Below are 16,035 nucleotides of genomic sequence, written 5' to 3' on the forward strand. Positions count from 1 at the left end.
ATTTATGCAATGAGAAAAATTTATGCAATGATGACTAAATTTAACTTACATTCCTACTAAACATATTTCTGTCGACTAAATAAAAATTACTTATATTTAAAATTTAAATAGAACTTGAACAGATACGATAGTTCATAATACCAATGCAGCACTAAGTGCACGTAAGAGCAGGAGTCATCCGTTTTAACAAGCAGCGTATTGCACTGATACGAAATAGCCTGCCCATTTAATCATTTAGGAATGGATAGATAAATTAACATTTTGTACAATTAATGTTTTTACATTTTTTTCCTCGATGGATTATGGGACCCCCAGCAAAAGCTGTTTGCACCCCAAAGTATATATATATATATATATATATAGAGAGAGAGAGAGAGAGATAGATATAGATATAGATATACATATATAGATAGATAGATATAGATATATAGATAGATACATTAGATATGATATATAGATTATATAGATAGATAGAGATATACAGTATACTGTATATATATATATATGTATGTATATGTGTGTGTCTATATATGTAGACATGTATGTGTATCTTTAACACACTACTTCTCTGCTGCGAAGCGCAGGTATTTTGCTAGTCTATATATATAATTCACTAAAGGCACGCAAGACAATGAGCGCAAGCAAGACACTGAGGGCACGCAAGACAGTGAGCGCAAGCAAGACAGAGCCCCGCCCACCAACTCTAAGACCATGGGATATGCTCGACAGAGCCCCGCCCATCAGCTCTAACCCTCCTACCGCCTCATGGGATATGCACGACAGAGCCACGCATGCCAACTGTAACCGTCTTCCCGAGTCCAGCGTCGCTTTTGGGGCACGCAACACCTCACCAAACACAGCCTCAGTCGCTTTCGTCTGTGCAAAAGTCCACATGCATCTCTGAGCCATGTTGACTTTACACCGCACGCAAGACAGAGAGCCACGATCACAGAGCCCAGCCCGCCAACTCTAAGACCACGGGATACACACGCATTTAGTGTATTAATGGATATAAATAATTGCATGTAAACAATTCGCCAAAATCTGTTTTATGTAAATGATACGGTTTAAAACATTATTGTTTTTTCATCAGAAAACCCGGTTTCCATGTCTACCTGTATTAGTTTAAATGGCACTTTAACCACTCGCAATAGGGCGGACGCGCTGACTTATCGTGTCAGCTGGGCAACACAGTGAATGCGGCATTTATCTATATATGTCTGTTTTCCGTAGCCTGCTACAGGAAGGTACTCTCTCGACCATTGGCATTGGTTTCGCTCCTTTCTATTTTCGTTATAATGCGACGGTGGTTTCCTAAGCCTTTGTTATACTGAATTTCTTTCTCACCGTTTTCTGTTCCTATTCTTACACCACCGTATGCTACAGCGGGCTTCGGCTAGTAAACTTTAAACTGGTAAAATGGTATTCCAAGGTGAAGTGAACTGAAGGTGCCATTATTGTGTTAATAAAGAAAATTCCAGCAGATTTTCATATTTTTTTATTTTTTAAGACTTTAAAAAAGTTATGACCAAGATTTTACTGATTCAGATTTTACTTATATTTATTTTAAAAAGTAGTGTTTCTTAGTAACCTACATACATAATTTGCATCCTTACATCTGTAAAAGGATCTGATGTCAAAAGAATACCTAATCATATTAGTGAGTGCAGACAGTGTCCTAGTCCATAAACCCAGAAGTCTTAAACTCAGTGAGAGCAGTGTAGCAGCTAAGAGTAACAAGTGAAACTCTAGAAAAAGATAAAGAACAAGAGACATTCATCACTAAGTCAGATGGATACTGAAGGTGTTACTGCAGCACATATTCAAGAAGCTGCTCACCAGAGTATACTGTTTCAGTCATGGTGCACCAATCAGACAGCTTTGTCAATTAAGCCTAAGAAATGCATGTTTTTTTATAATAATCCCCAAAATGATTTGCAGGTTAGGTTAAATAGATAGATAGATAGATAGATAGATAGATAGATAGATAGATACTTTATTAATCCCAAGGGGAAATTCACATACTCCAGCAGCAGCATACTGATAAAATAAAACAATATTAAATTAAAGAGTGATAAAAATGCAGGTAAAACAGACAGCCCACATAAAGGAAAATGATAGGAGTGATCAGTAAAATAGAGAAAAAAGGCAGAAGTCGTACACGGAGCTGCTGGAAAGGCTGCCACTCGCGGAGGAGCCTGAGTCACATATTACAACAACACTAAAATGGCCTAAGACTGAGTAAGTGAGTGAGTGTGTGTGTATGCGTGTGCGTGTGTGCGTGTGTGTGTGTGTGTGTGTGTGAGTTTGTTTCTGTGTGCCATGACAAGGGCTGAGTCCCACATTGTGCTTAGTCCTGTCAGGATAGGCTCTAGCCAGCCATGACCCTGAATTGGATTAAGCAGATTTGAGAATGAACAGTAAGTATGCTTGTATGTGTGCATTTGGTTTAAACCACGGGAGGAAAAAATGTAGAAAAAGTGAACTAAAATTAAGAAAATTAAATATAAGACACATGTGCAAATCAATGACAAAAGATACAAATCATTAATTGCAGTTTCTGATTAGATAGAGATAGATAGATAGATAGATAGATAGATAGATAGATAGATAGATAGATAGATAGATAGATAGATACTTTATTAATCCCAAGGGGAAATTCACATAATCCAGCAGCAGTATACTGATACAAAGAAACAATATTAAATTAAATAGTAATAAAAATGAAAAAATTAAAATAAAATTAATGTTAGCATTTACTCCCGGGTGGAATTGAAGAGTCGCATAGTGTGGGGGAGGAACGATCTCCTCAGTCTGTCAGTGGAGCAGGACAGTGACAAAAGTCTGTCACTGAAGCTACTCCTCTGCCTGGAGATGACACTGTTAAGTGGATGCAGTGGATTATTCATGATTGACAGGAGTTTGCTTAGTGCCCGTCGCTCTGCCACAGATGTTAAACTGTCCAACTTTAATCCTACAATGGAGCCTGCCTTCTTAACAAGTTTGTCCAGGCGTGAGGCGTCTTTCATCTTTATGCTGCCACCCCAGCACACCACCGTAGAAGAGGGCACTCGCCACAACCGTCTGGTAGAACATCTGCAGCATCTTACTGCAGATGTTGAAGGATGCCAACCTTCTCAGAAAGTATAGTCTGCTCTGACCTTTCTTACATAGAGCATCAGTATTGGCAGTCCAGTCCAATTTGTCATCCAGCTGCACTCCCAGATATTTAAAGGTCTGCACACAGTCACCTCTGATGATCACAGGGTCCATGAGGGGCCTAGGCCTCCTAAAATCCACCACCAGCTCCTTGGTCTTGCTGGTGTTAAGGTGTAAGTGGTTTGAGTCGCACCATTTAACAAAGTCTTTGATTAACTTTCTGTACTCCTCCTCCTGCCCACTCCTGATGCAGCCCACAATAGCAGTGTCATCAGCAAACTTTTGCACGTGGCAGGACTCGAGTCATATTGGAAGTCTGATGTATATAGATTGAACAGGACCGGAGAAAGTACAGTCCCTTGCGGCGCCCCTGTATTGCTGCACACAATGTCAGACCTGCAGTTCCCAAGACGCACATATTGAGGTCTGTCTGTAAGATAGTCCACAATCCATGCCACAAGGTGTGAGTCTACTCCCATCTCAGTCAGCTTGTCTCTAAGGAGCAGAGGTTGGATGGTGTTGAAGGCGCTAGAGAAGTCCAAAACATAATTCTTACAGCACCACTGCCTCTGTCCAGGTGGGAGAGGGATCGATGAAGCATATAGATGATGGCATCCTCTGCTCCCACCTTCTCCTGGTATGCAAACTGCAGAGGGTCGAGGGCGTGGAGGACCTGTGGCCTCAGGTGGTGAAGCAGCAGCCGCTCCATGGTCTTCATCAGATGTGACGTCAGAGCAACAGGCCGGAAGTCATTCAGCTCACTAGGACGTGATACCTTTGGGACAGGAGTGATACAAGATGTTTTCCAAAGCCTTGGGACTCTCCCCTGTTCCAGGCTCAGGTTGAAGATGCGCTGTAGAGGACTCCCCAGTTCCAACGCACAGGCCTTCAGCAATCGTGGCGATACACCATCTGGACCAGCTGCTTTGCTGGCACAAAGTCTTTTCAGCTCTCTGCTCACCTGGGCTGCTGTAATTGTGGGTGGGGATGTCTCACCTATGCTGGTATTAGCAGAAGGATGGTTGGAGGATGCAGTACTCTGAGGTGAGAGTGGGTTACTGTGATCAAACCTATTAAAGAAGTTGTTCATTTGGTTTGCTCTCTCCACATCTGTCTCGATGGCGCACCCCGCTCGAGCTGCAGCCAGTGATAATCTTCATCCCATCCCACACTTCCTTCATGCTGTTGTTCTGCAACTTCTGCTCCAGCTTTCTCCTGTACTGCTCTTTTGCCGCCCTGAGCTGGACTCGGAGTTCCTTCTGCACGCACTTGAGCTCATGCTTATCACCACCTTTAAAAGCCCTTTTCTTCTGGTTCAAAAGGCCCTTGATGTCACTTGTAATCCATGGCTTGTTGTTAGCATAGCAGCGTACTGTTCTTACTGGAAGTTGATGTAATCAGTTGTGCATTCAACAACCTCTTCAATGTTCTCACTATGTGATCTCAGCAATATATCCCAGTCTGTAGTTCCAAAGCAGTCTCTCAGAGCCTGCTCTGCCTCAGGGGACCACTTCCTGAATGAGCGTGTAGTTGTAGGTAGCACCCTCACTCTTGGTTTGTAGCGAGGCTGAAGCAGAACCAGGTCATGATATGCTTTCCCAAGCGCAGGCCCCGAGTGTTACAATCCACATACTGGGAGAAGGCAGGTAATGTTTTGTCCAGCGTTACATGGTTAAAGTCTCCAGCGATTAGCACAAGAGCCTTACTTAATAAGTACAAGATTTTCACATATTGAACAAAATGTTTGCCTAAATGCAGCAATTATTATATTAGATAGTGACTGGAAAGAGCTAATAAAAAGGCTGACAAGGGCACATACAGCATAACAATAAGTAATAAAGAACAGCAATTACTTCATTGATGTCTCGAAAACATTTCAAAATAAATACAAGAGGAAAATCCTAACAGGCCAGGTCAGAAAAACATATTCAGCTTGTTAAATTTCCTACAATTGTGTGTAAATCCTGCTGTTCTTTCTGGTTTAGTACAATATACGAACTGGTTAGTAGCAATATATTTAAGACTTTACTCTTACCCTCCAAGTACTGAATTGAGTAACCATTCTGCATACCATGGAGATCAAGAAGAAATGCACTGTGAAGACAGATTGGTAATTGGTAAGAAAACCAATGCAGGTGTAAGTGAGGAGTTCAGAGAGTATTTGCGATGTCAGTGTAGGATGGCATACATTTTTATTTTGTTGGTGTGCTTCATTATAACATATTGCAGGCAACTGTAAATATATTTATTTAATACAAATTCTATTTTCAAAAGTATTAACACTCTGAGGTATCTTGGCCATCACATTCTGATTAAAATGTTATTTTTTAGTTGTCACAGTAATGCAGCTTAAAGTTTTGTGTGTGTGTGTTTGATGTGTGTATTGTATAATTATCATTAATCTGATAAGACTTACAAGTAAATGCTTTATGTTACATGTACACATGGCAATAAATCTGAACTTTAATTATTTTGGTTTAAATAGAAAATTACGGTCTAACTCTTATTATGCTCTTGTTTCTTGTTTTTGAAAACAGTTACACAACTGTATAAGGAAAACAATATTGTACTCATGCCAGTCAGCGGCCAATCAATTGTTTTGTATCCGAGTTATAAAGATTTATTGTATGCTGCCAAACGCCTAAAATTCATAATTGTTTAACAGTTTCCTGGTTTCATATTTATGCAAGAGACTATCCACATGTTTGATGTAACCATTAAGGAATAACATCAGACTACAGCTACTACTACTACCTGAAACTTCCAGGCACCCAAGCAGAATTTACTGCTCTACCGCTGCAGTTTGAAATTTGAAATTGACATGTCAGTTGAACTCTGTTGTGGATAATTTGTTTTCCTCTCAGAAGTGTCATCTCTAAGGTGTCAGTTGTTACACCTTTCACTATGTACTGATGTCACAGTGTTACTTCTGTTACAGTTTTTATGTACGGTATGTCACCAAATGTACCTCTGTAGTTAGCTTGTATGTGTGTAAATAGGAGACTGCACCTTAAAATGGTTTCCGCATTAACTGTAATGAAAGTTACTTGCAGTATTAGTTAAGCTGTAAGGCAGGTCTTTAAATTTCTATTATTTTTGATTTAAATAAAAGCTTAACAGTTCTTTTATTTATTTTTTTGTTTTTCAAAACTGCACAGCATCCATGTTAATTTTCTTCCAAGATTCTAGTTTAATAGAGTGAACTCCACCTGTCTAAATCCAACTTCAGTATCATAAACATTGTCCTGGGCTTGCTCTACGCTCAGGTGACAATAAAAAAAATATAAGAAGTTAGTACTCAATCATTACATTATAATCATTATTTGAAAATATATTGTTATATGATAACTTTGCAATTAGTGTTAAACTATTGAAGCCATCATCACAAAGTAATTTTCTGTGGTCAGGAAAAACTGTATACACTTTTATAGTTATTAATAGTGTGTATATTGTAACTCATACATTACACTGTGAATATGAGATTTATTGTTCTTGCTGTACTCTCATAGTAAAGTTGTGGTGATAAAGTTCATACTTTTGGTCCTTTCACAAACTAACAATGCCCAGAGTATATTCACAATAGCATGCTCTATTGTAATGTCCCGGTTTGTCTCATCTGGGTCGTAATTGGTTTCACCACTCTAGTTAACAGCTATACAACAGAGCTTTGTAATAAGTGTGTATATACCCTATTGTTCATGTGCAGAATGCATGTCACTTTGTTGATGGGCGCATTTATACCATAGTATCTTTTCTGTTTGTATTTTCTAAGTGTAATTGTAATATTGAGGTTTCATTTTTTAATTCAGATTAGTTTTCATGAGGGTGTAGATAGCCAGGATCCACAAAAAATGGTGATGGTTAAACATTTGTATATATAGTCAATAGTTATTGATAAAGACATACTTGCTTTGCAAATAGCACACAAATTCTGTTTTGTCATTACTTAATATAACAAGCAAGAAATGTAATACAATCCATCTCAATGAAGAGGCTTTTTCATGAAAAAATTACATTTGAAGAATTTTTTTTTCATAAACCTTTATTTAAGTTCCGCTTGCTATTGAAAAGCATCAGTCCAGTTACAGAATTTCCTCATTATGCAGTAATTTCAGAAAAATAAGTGTTAAAGGAATTCTGCAAAACACTTCACTATAATATTTTACTTAGCCCACGTGGTCTGTATTGATGGACAAGAAGAATTTTTAATCTCTTATTTTCATGCAGAATAAAGAGAAAAAAGTTTATAACGTAACAGAAGCTAATAGTGGCCAATGCTGAGCAATGGTAAAAATGTGAAAAAGGTGCATGGAAAAAAGAAATAAAAAACTCAACTTTACTTATGACACATATCACATTACTAATGCCGATTAATCTACATGGCAGATGATTAATATGCTCAAAATGATTATGTATTAATTGAAGACAGGACTATGGAATGAGGGGAAGAGGCAGATCCTCATCTCAAAATGTCAGTCCCATGTGGCTTTAGTTTCTTGTTTATGATGTACAATTATTTTTTTTAAAATATCCATTTAGCAATATTTTAACAAAAACGCATGTGTTTTGTACATTTTGAACATATGACTCCATAGCTGACATGTGAATTATGTAATACAAGTAAAATGATTTTTTTTTTTAAATTCGTGGACGTTTTGCTGTTGTATTGCATTGATCACTATTAGCCTGGATTATATCATAATATTTTTCTACATTTCTCCATTCTGCATGAAAACATGAAATCATTTTTTTTTTCTTAGCCATCACTACATGCTACATGGGGTAAGACGCATATAAAACATATAATTTTTAAGTGGAGTATTCCTTTAAGTGCTCATATACATCATATTTAATTTTACTGACAACACTTGGGTAAACATTATCTGGCCTAGTTTATTTATTCGATTTAACTTAATTTAAACTTAGCAATTTTTCTCTCCGTCTCTCTCTTGATTTGTATACTCTTAAAATCATTGAGTATTTCCATAACATAACATTTATCTTTTGGGACATAGGGCTATTTCTCCCCTTTTTAGTACTATACTTATTTTGCTGTAATTATTTTAACTTAATAATATTTTGTACTTGTTTGTGCGTATGCGCCAAACAGCTGTTTGGAGTATCCACCCTTTTTGGAGACTCTGGTGGGGGTTCTAGAGGGCATACCTTCTGGGGATTCCCTCGTTTTGCTGGGAGACTTCAATGCCCATGTGGGCAATGACAGTGAGACCTGGAAGGGCGTGATTGGGAGGAATGGCCCCCCGATCTGAACCCAGCGGTGTTTTGTTATTGGACTTCTGTGCTCGCCACGGATTGTCCATAACGAACACCATGTTCAAGCATAAGGGTGTTCATATGTGCAATTGGCACCAGGACACCCTAGGCCTCAGTTCGATGATCGACTTTGTGGTTGTGTCGCCGGACTTGCAGCCATATGTCTTGGACACTCAGGTGAAGAGAGGGGCGGAGCTGTCAACTGATCACCACCTGGTGGTGAGTTGGCTTCGATGGTGGGGGAAGATGCTGGTCAGACCTGGTAGGCCCAAACGTGTTGTGAGGATCTGCTGGGAACGGCTGGCAGAGTCCCCTGTCAGAAGTAGCTTCAACTCCCACCTTCGGCAGAACTTCAACCACGTCCCGAGGGAGGTGGGGGACATTGAGTCCGAATGGGCCATGTTCCGTGCCTCTATTGTTGAGGCGGCTGACCGGAGCTGTGGCCGTAAGGTGGTCGGTGCCTGTCGTGGCGGCAATCCCGAACCCGCTGGTGGACACCGGCGTGAGGGATGCCGTCAAGCTGAAGAAGGAGTCCTATAGGACTTTTTGTCCTGTGGGTCTCTGGTGGCAGCTAATAGGTACCGGCAGGCCAAGCGGAATGCGGCTTCGGTTGTTGCTGAGACAAAAACTCGGGCATGGGAGGAGTTTGGAGAGGCCATGGAGAACGACTTTCGGACGGCTTGAGGAGATTCTGGTCCACCGTCCGCGTCTCAGGAGGGGAAGCAGTGCAGTGTCAACACCGTATATGGTGGGGATGGTGTGCTGCTGACCTCACTGACGTTGGGTCGGTGGGGGGAGTACTTCGAAGACCTCTTCAATCCCACTAACATGCCTTCCATTGAGGAAGCAGAGCCTGGGGACTCTGAGGTGGGCTCTCCCATCTCTGGGACTGAAGTCACCGAGGTGGTCAAAAAACTCCTTGGTGGCAGGGCCCCGGGGGTGGATGAGATACCGGAGTTCCTTAAGGCTCTGGATGTTGTAGGACTGTCTTGGTTGACACGCCTCTGCAACATCGCATGGACATCGGGACAGTGCCTCTGGATTGGCAGACGGGGTGGTGGTCCCCTCTTTAAAAAGGGGGACCGGAGGGTGTGTTCCAACTATAGAGGGATCACACTCCTCAGCCTCCCTGGAAAAGTCTATTCGGGGTTCTGGAGAGGAGGGTCCCGGATAGTGAACCTCGGATTCAGGAGGAACAGTGTGGTTTTCGTCCGGGTCGCGGAACAGTGGACCAGCTCTTCACCCTTAGCAGGATCCTGGAGGGTGCATGGGAGTTTGCCCAACCAGTCTACATGTGCTTTGTGGACTTGGAAAAGGCATTCGACCGTGTCCCTCGGGAATCCTGTGGGGGTGCTCGGGAGTATGGGGTACCGGACCCCTGATAAGAGCTGTTCGGTCCCTGTACAACCGTGTCAGAGCTTGGTCCGCATTGCCGCAGTAAGTCGAGCCCGCTTCCAGTGAGAGTTGGACTCCGCCAGGGCTGCCCTTTGTCACCGATTCTGTTCATAACTTTTATGGACAGAATTTCTAGGCGCAGCCAGGGTGTTGAAGGGGTCCGTTTGGTGGACTCAGGATTGGGTCACTGCTTTTGCAGATGATGTTGTCCTGTTTGCTTCATCAGGCCGTGATCTTCAGCTCTCTGGATCGGTTTGCAGCTGAGTGTGAAGCGGCTGGGATGAGAATCAGCACCTCCAAATCCGAGACATGGTCCTCAGCCGGAAAAGGGTGGAGTGCCCTCTCAGGGTTGGGAGGGAGATCCTGCCCCAAGTGGAGGAGTTTAAGTATCTCGGGTCTTGTTCACGAGTGAGGGAAGAATGGAGCGTGAGATGACAGGCGGATCGGTGCGGCATCCGCAGTGATGCGGCTCTGCATCGGTCTGTCGTGGTGAAAAGGAGCTGAGCCGTAAGGCAAAGCTCTCAATTTACCAGTCGATCTACGTTCCTACCCTCACCTATGGTCATGAGCTATGGGTAGTGACCGAAAGAACGATCGCGAATACCAGCGGCTGAAATGAGTTTCCTTCGCAGGGTGTCTGGGCTTTCCCTTAAAGATAGGGTGAGAAGCTCAGTCATCCGGGAGGGGCTCAGAGTAGAGCCGCTGCTCCTCCGCATCGAGAGGAGTCAGATGAGGTGGCTCGGGCATCTGATCAGGATGCCTCCTGGACGCCTCCCTGGTGAGGTGTTCGGCACGCCCAACCGGGAGGAGGCCCCGGGAAGACCCAGGACACGCTGGAGGGACTATGTCTCCGGCTGGCCTGGGAACGCCTTTGGGATTCTCCCGAAGAGCTGGAAGAAGTGGCCGGGAGAGGGAAGTCTGGGCTTCTCTACTTAAGCTGCTACCCCGCGACCCGACCTCGGATAAGCGGAAGAGGATGGATGGATGGATGGATATTTTGTACATTTCAAAGTGACTGTTTAAGGTGTCAATTTCTATATACCGTATTTACTCCTGTACCACGCGCCCTCGTGTAAGACGCGCAGACGCTAATTTTTACAAAGAAAATTGGGAAAAATCTTTTGCCCGTGTATGACACGCATTGTGATTGTATAGGAAGCGAGTGAGGTTGAAGTAAGACACAGACGTAAATAACTGTAATGGAGAATAATTATGTCTCATTTAATTCTTTCTGCACATGATACAGTATATTGTACTAACTGTAAGCAGTATCCCTACTGCAGAACGTTCAGTGTTTGTCACACCATGCTGCGACAGGTGGGAATCACAAATAGCCCTGTGAAATGAGAAAAGAAAGAACCGTATAGAGACAATCGGTAAAGGACTGTAACGGCAAGTGGAAAATTATTGTGCTCACCAGAATCCAGTTTAATCATCATCTTCCGATTCGCTGCTGGATTCGCCACCGCTACTGATGTCCCATACGGTGTCGCCTTCGCTACCCATAAGGTGTCGTCTTCGCTTCCATCGATGCTGTTGGATATGCTGCACTTTTTGAAGCTTTTTACAATCAATTCCTCTGGAATAAGCTTCCAAGCAGCGATGATCCAGCCACACATCTGCGCCAATGTTGGGGCTTTCATTTTGCCAGTTGGCGTTGTTTCGTGTACCGCTGTTGCAGCCCAATCGGTGTACATTCTAGATACATGAGCCTTAAACGGTCGATTAATGCAGACATCTAGAGGTTGGAGGAGCGAAGTCATGCCTCCAGGAATTACCACTTGATCTGTTTTCCCATCTTTCAGTTTTTCTTTAACACCTTTAGTTAAATGGCCACGAAAGCTGTCCATGACTAACATGTTTGGCATTTTCAGGAGACTGCCCGGGCGACGTTGCCACACACATTTCAGCCAATCGATTACGAGATCATTATCCATCCAACCCTTTTGTTGAGCTCTGACAATGATCCCAGGAGGAAACTTCTCATTTTTCGGCAAGGTCTTCCTTTTAAATATTACGTACGGAGGTAGTTTCTTTCCATCTGCAAGAATTGTCAACATCACGGTACACCGCTGCTTCTCTCTGCCTCCCGTGCGTACCGGGACACTCTTGTCTCCGACTGCATTAACAGTAGTGTTTGAAGGGTTCTCAAAATAAACTGGTGTTTGATCAGCATTACCGATTTGCCCCATTAAATACATTTTCTGCTGCCTCAACTGAATAACGTACTTTTGGAAAGCTAGTAGCTTTTCTTCATATGCGTCTGGTAGACGCTGCGAAATGCTCGCGGCGGCCTTATTGATAAGCCATTCCTTCTCATGAAGCGCGTTACCCATCCGCGGCTTGCTTTGAACTGAGTGATTGGTATTCCACGTTCTTTCGCTATATCACGAGCTTTCACCTGAATCATTTCCGTGGACACTGCATATCCAAGCTGACGCCTGCCTTGAATGTAATCAGTGAGTGCAACTTCAACTTCTGGGAACTGGGCACGTTTTCCGCGAAATGCCCGTCTGTTTATGTTGCAAGACGAAAGTTTTTCTTTCTTCTTTCGCCAATCTCGAACACAAGACTCTGGAACATCATACATGCGACCTGCTGCCCGATTTCCTATCTTCTCTGCTTCCAAAATCACTTTTAGTTTCTCTCCCGCCGTGAAGGAGCGTAAACGCTTGCTGCTATCCATGCTGAATGACAGCACAAAACTCTACGTATTCCTCGTGTATGGCGCACCATTTCCTCGTAGACGCGCACCTGATTTTCTAATGCTCATTTTCGGGAAAAAATGTGCACGTGGTACAGGAGTAAATACGGTATGAATGATAAACAAAGATGTTTAGGTATATCTGAGGCTAAGTTCAAATTTATTAACGTGTACATTGTATATTGAAAGTCTTGCCTGTATGTCTCCCATAGAATAGTGACAATAATAAATCAGACAATATGCACAAAAGCAATAAAGTGTAAGATCTTGGTAAGCCACCATCATTTCTATTCTAGTACAGAGGCAGAAGAGCCCTACATTTTAGTACTTCCCTGTCATCCTACATGAAGGCTAATGTAGAATGATCACTTACTTCACATTGTCTGTTATACCTATATACCTTTAAAAATGTTGTCTATGATGATTTTAAACTATTACTGTAAATGAAGTTAATCTGGTACTCTTTCACTTGTACTTGTTCTTAGTACTAAACATGTGTGGATTTGGAAGTAGGTCAAGTTGGATCGCGGAACCAATTGACTTTTGTTTTGGGACTGCAGTTAAGGTGCAGCTTTATTGTTATGGGCACTAGTCGAGCATGATTCTTTGAAAAGAGACCCATGCAGGATTCTAGCTAAGAGATTGACAGTTTCCCTCTCACATATTGTGCTTTTTAAGCCTTAGGCCTTTTTTGATTGTAATTTATCCTAAAATCATAATACCTGGTTGTGGAAATGGCACATGTTGATTCTTGTCATTAGCAGCCATTCAAAGGGCTGTTTCTATCTTATTGATATTTTTTTACCCAATCAGAAAATGGAATACTCAACCATCTAGATGCAAGAAGCTTATAGTGAGCCTGTGTCAGTGCCATGTTTTGGCTCTATGCTTGCTCAGAGTGAAAGTATAAAATCACTCCAAACAGTAGATCCAAAAATGTTTATGTCAGACAATGAAGAGCAGAAAGAATCTTCTTTGCCTACATTGTTTCCTTGTCAATCTCTTCAATCTAGTACACAGGTGATATGTAAGTTGTCTGTTTGTTAGTTTATACATCTTTATTTACTTTCTTACTTTTTGCATTGTGAATGTCATTTTCATTTTGTGAGTATAAATAATTTATAAAGCTGTGCTATATGGATAAACAGCTGTACCAGAGAAGGGTTATGATTGATATATTATGGAAATCTCTATACATATTCTAATCTAACAGTAAAGGAGAGTGTGACAGGAGGTGGGCATCCCCTAACTGGGCATAAAAGGGTAGCATGGAGGAAACAGTAACTTTTTAGGTTTTTGTCTGTTTGCATACAATTTTACAAATGTATATTATATAGTGCTATTAATTACTGACATAACTGTAAAGCTAGATTTATACTGAATCAGAAAAGAATGAACAAATGTTTTAAAGGGAGCTATACATTGTCAAAGATGAGACAAAAGAGTCGATAAAAGGTTTGGGGGCAGCCATCCGTATAATGTTTCCTGGCTGCAAAAGAGATGAGTTTAGAGTATATATGTGTGCAGATTCGAGTCCAAAACAGAACTGTCTTATTGAGGCAAAGATGGTGGTTTTAAAGCAGAGGATAGGAAGTGATATCATCAGAGCCGGAACTGGAAGTGGCATCATCAGGGCCAGAAACGGAAATTATGTCATCAGGACCAGGCGGAATGTCCCGTAATCGGTCTGCAGTGGAAAGAGAGAAAGGGTCAGTACTCTCCACCACTCCCTGGTCTGGCATGGGATTGCCCTCATTCAGGCCCTTTAGCTGCCTCTCATGCACACGTATGTGACATCATCCATTTATTTTTTCTACTGACCACAAAAATATGGTTCACTTGAAGACCACTAAGCACTTAAATGTATGACAAGCCTAATGGCTTTTGTTTTTATTAGGTTTAGTTTTGTCATATTCTACAGATCAAGGCAGAAAAATCAAAAATATGATTCTCTTTATGTATAATTTGAAGAAGAGCACTATGCTATTGAGCCTGAATTTACAATGCCTTTTGAAAAATGTCTAGCTTGTGTAGCATTAGAGGAATCAGAAGATTTATTAAAAAAATGAAAGCATGTATCTTAGACACCATACCATCTCACCTTCCAGCAGGTGTACCTTTTGTCTCTGATGACCAGCATACAAGAATTTAGAATTGGGACATGATTCGTGTTTTTCTTGCCGTGCAGGTACTTACTGAACTACTTAGTGGAAACAATTATATTTTTGGTAGCCAACAATGAAAAAGGATATTCAATAATATATTGCAATCTTAGGCAGCAAAGTGGCATAGTTATAACATTGCTGCTTTAAGAAAGGAGACCAGGTTTGTGTCCTGGGTGCTTTATTTTTATGGTTTACCAAAAGCCATTTTAATCACAATTCTAGAGATTCTTTTGTGTAAAGATGGGCATTTGTGTAAATTTTACCTCTGGATACCATCCAGATTGCTATGGACTTGAAATGTACTGGACGGAGGGAACCAGACTCTTCAAAAATACTTTAGATGAATGGCAAATTCAGTCCAACTGTTCAGACCTTTTACTGCTGGGCAAGGTTATTTGGAAATGTACCACTGCTAAAGGGATGAGTCCTTCTGAATGTCTTTATGATTTTGAAACTTAGCTACTTTCTTTGGAAACTGCTAGTTTGAGTGTTCCAAGCCTTTCATATTATCTAAAGAATTCAAAGAAAAAAATCATCTGTTAATGTCGGGAACTTCTGCCAAGATACTTTCAAATTGGTAATGGAAAGTTGTACCAGATCTAAAAACTGTTTGTAAACATGTTCCACAATATTTTAGCCCATACATTATAAAAGTAGTGCCAGTTTTATGCAGATACACATTGGTGAGGCATTTTTGGATCAAGTCTACCTTCAACGTATCACACCTTAAAATCATGCATTTAAATATGTTATCCAGTAAAACAAAATCTCCATCACCCATTGTAGTTTACTTTAAGACAGAATGTCAAATGCAATCAATTTTAGATTCTAGATGCAATGGTCCACATGGTTGCCACACATGGTCATGAGGACAGATCTTGGGACCTGCCTTTAGGATATCCATGCATCTCATTTCCTTTAGGCATGTTCAGAGCCAGTGTCTTGGGAGTACAGTATTGCTCTGTCGTACATTTCTGTACATCCCTGAATTAATTTTGTGTTTTGTTTTTATTATTCAATACAAAATTTAATTTTTCTTTCCTTGTGTCAGCTGTCATCAAATTTGTTGTTGCCATAGCAATTGCTAGTTACATGTTGAAAGCAGAGCTAAACAGCTATAATTTCAAAGAAAAAGTAAACTTTATTGTCCTCTCAACCATACACAAGCATACAGAGAGATGAAATTACAAATCCAGGGCTCACAGAGGACACATAATACAAATAAGACAAGACAGTGTGCACAGACAGACAAAACTATGCAACATACATACTATTTAAATAGGCAACATGTCAATTTGATTAACTGCCACAATTACAGTAACCCCTCCACATTCACAA

At 41.3% G+C, this 16,035-nt stretch overlaps 1 protein-coding gene across 1 annotated transcript in view; it reads left to right on the forward strand.

Annotated features, from left to right (window-relative positions):
- The window catches only part of enpp6 (ectonucleotide pyrophosphatase/phosphodiesterase 6), a 137,988-nt gene that overhangs the window by 10,256 nt on the left and 111,697 nt on the right, over positions 1-16,035 (forward strand). The window lies entirely within an intron of this gene.

This window comes from Polypterus senegalus, chromosome 4 (genome assembly GCF_016835505.1).
Source record: "Polypterus senegalus isolate Bchr_013 chromosome 4, ASM1683550v1, whole genome shotgun sequence".
Classification (NCBI taxonomy): domain Eukaryota; kingdom Metazoa; phylum Chordata; class Cladistia; order Polypteriformes; family Polypteridae; genus Polypterus; species Polypterus senegalus.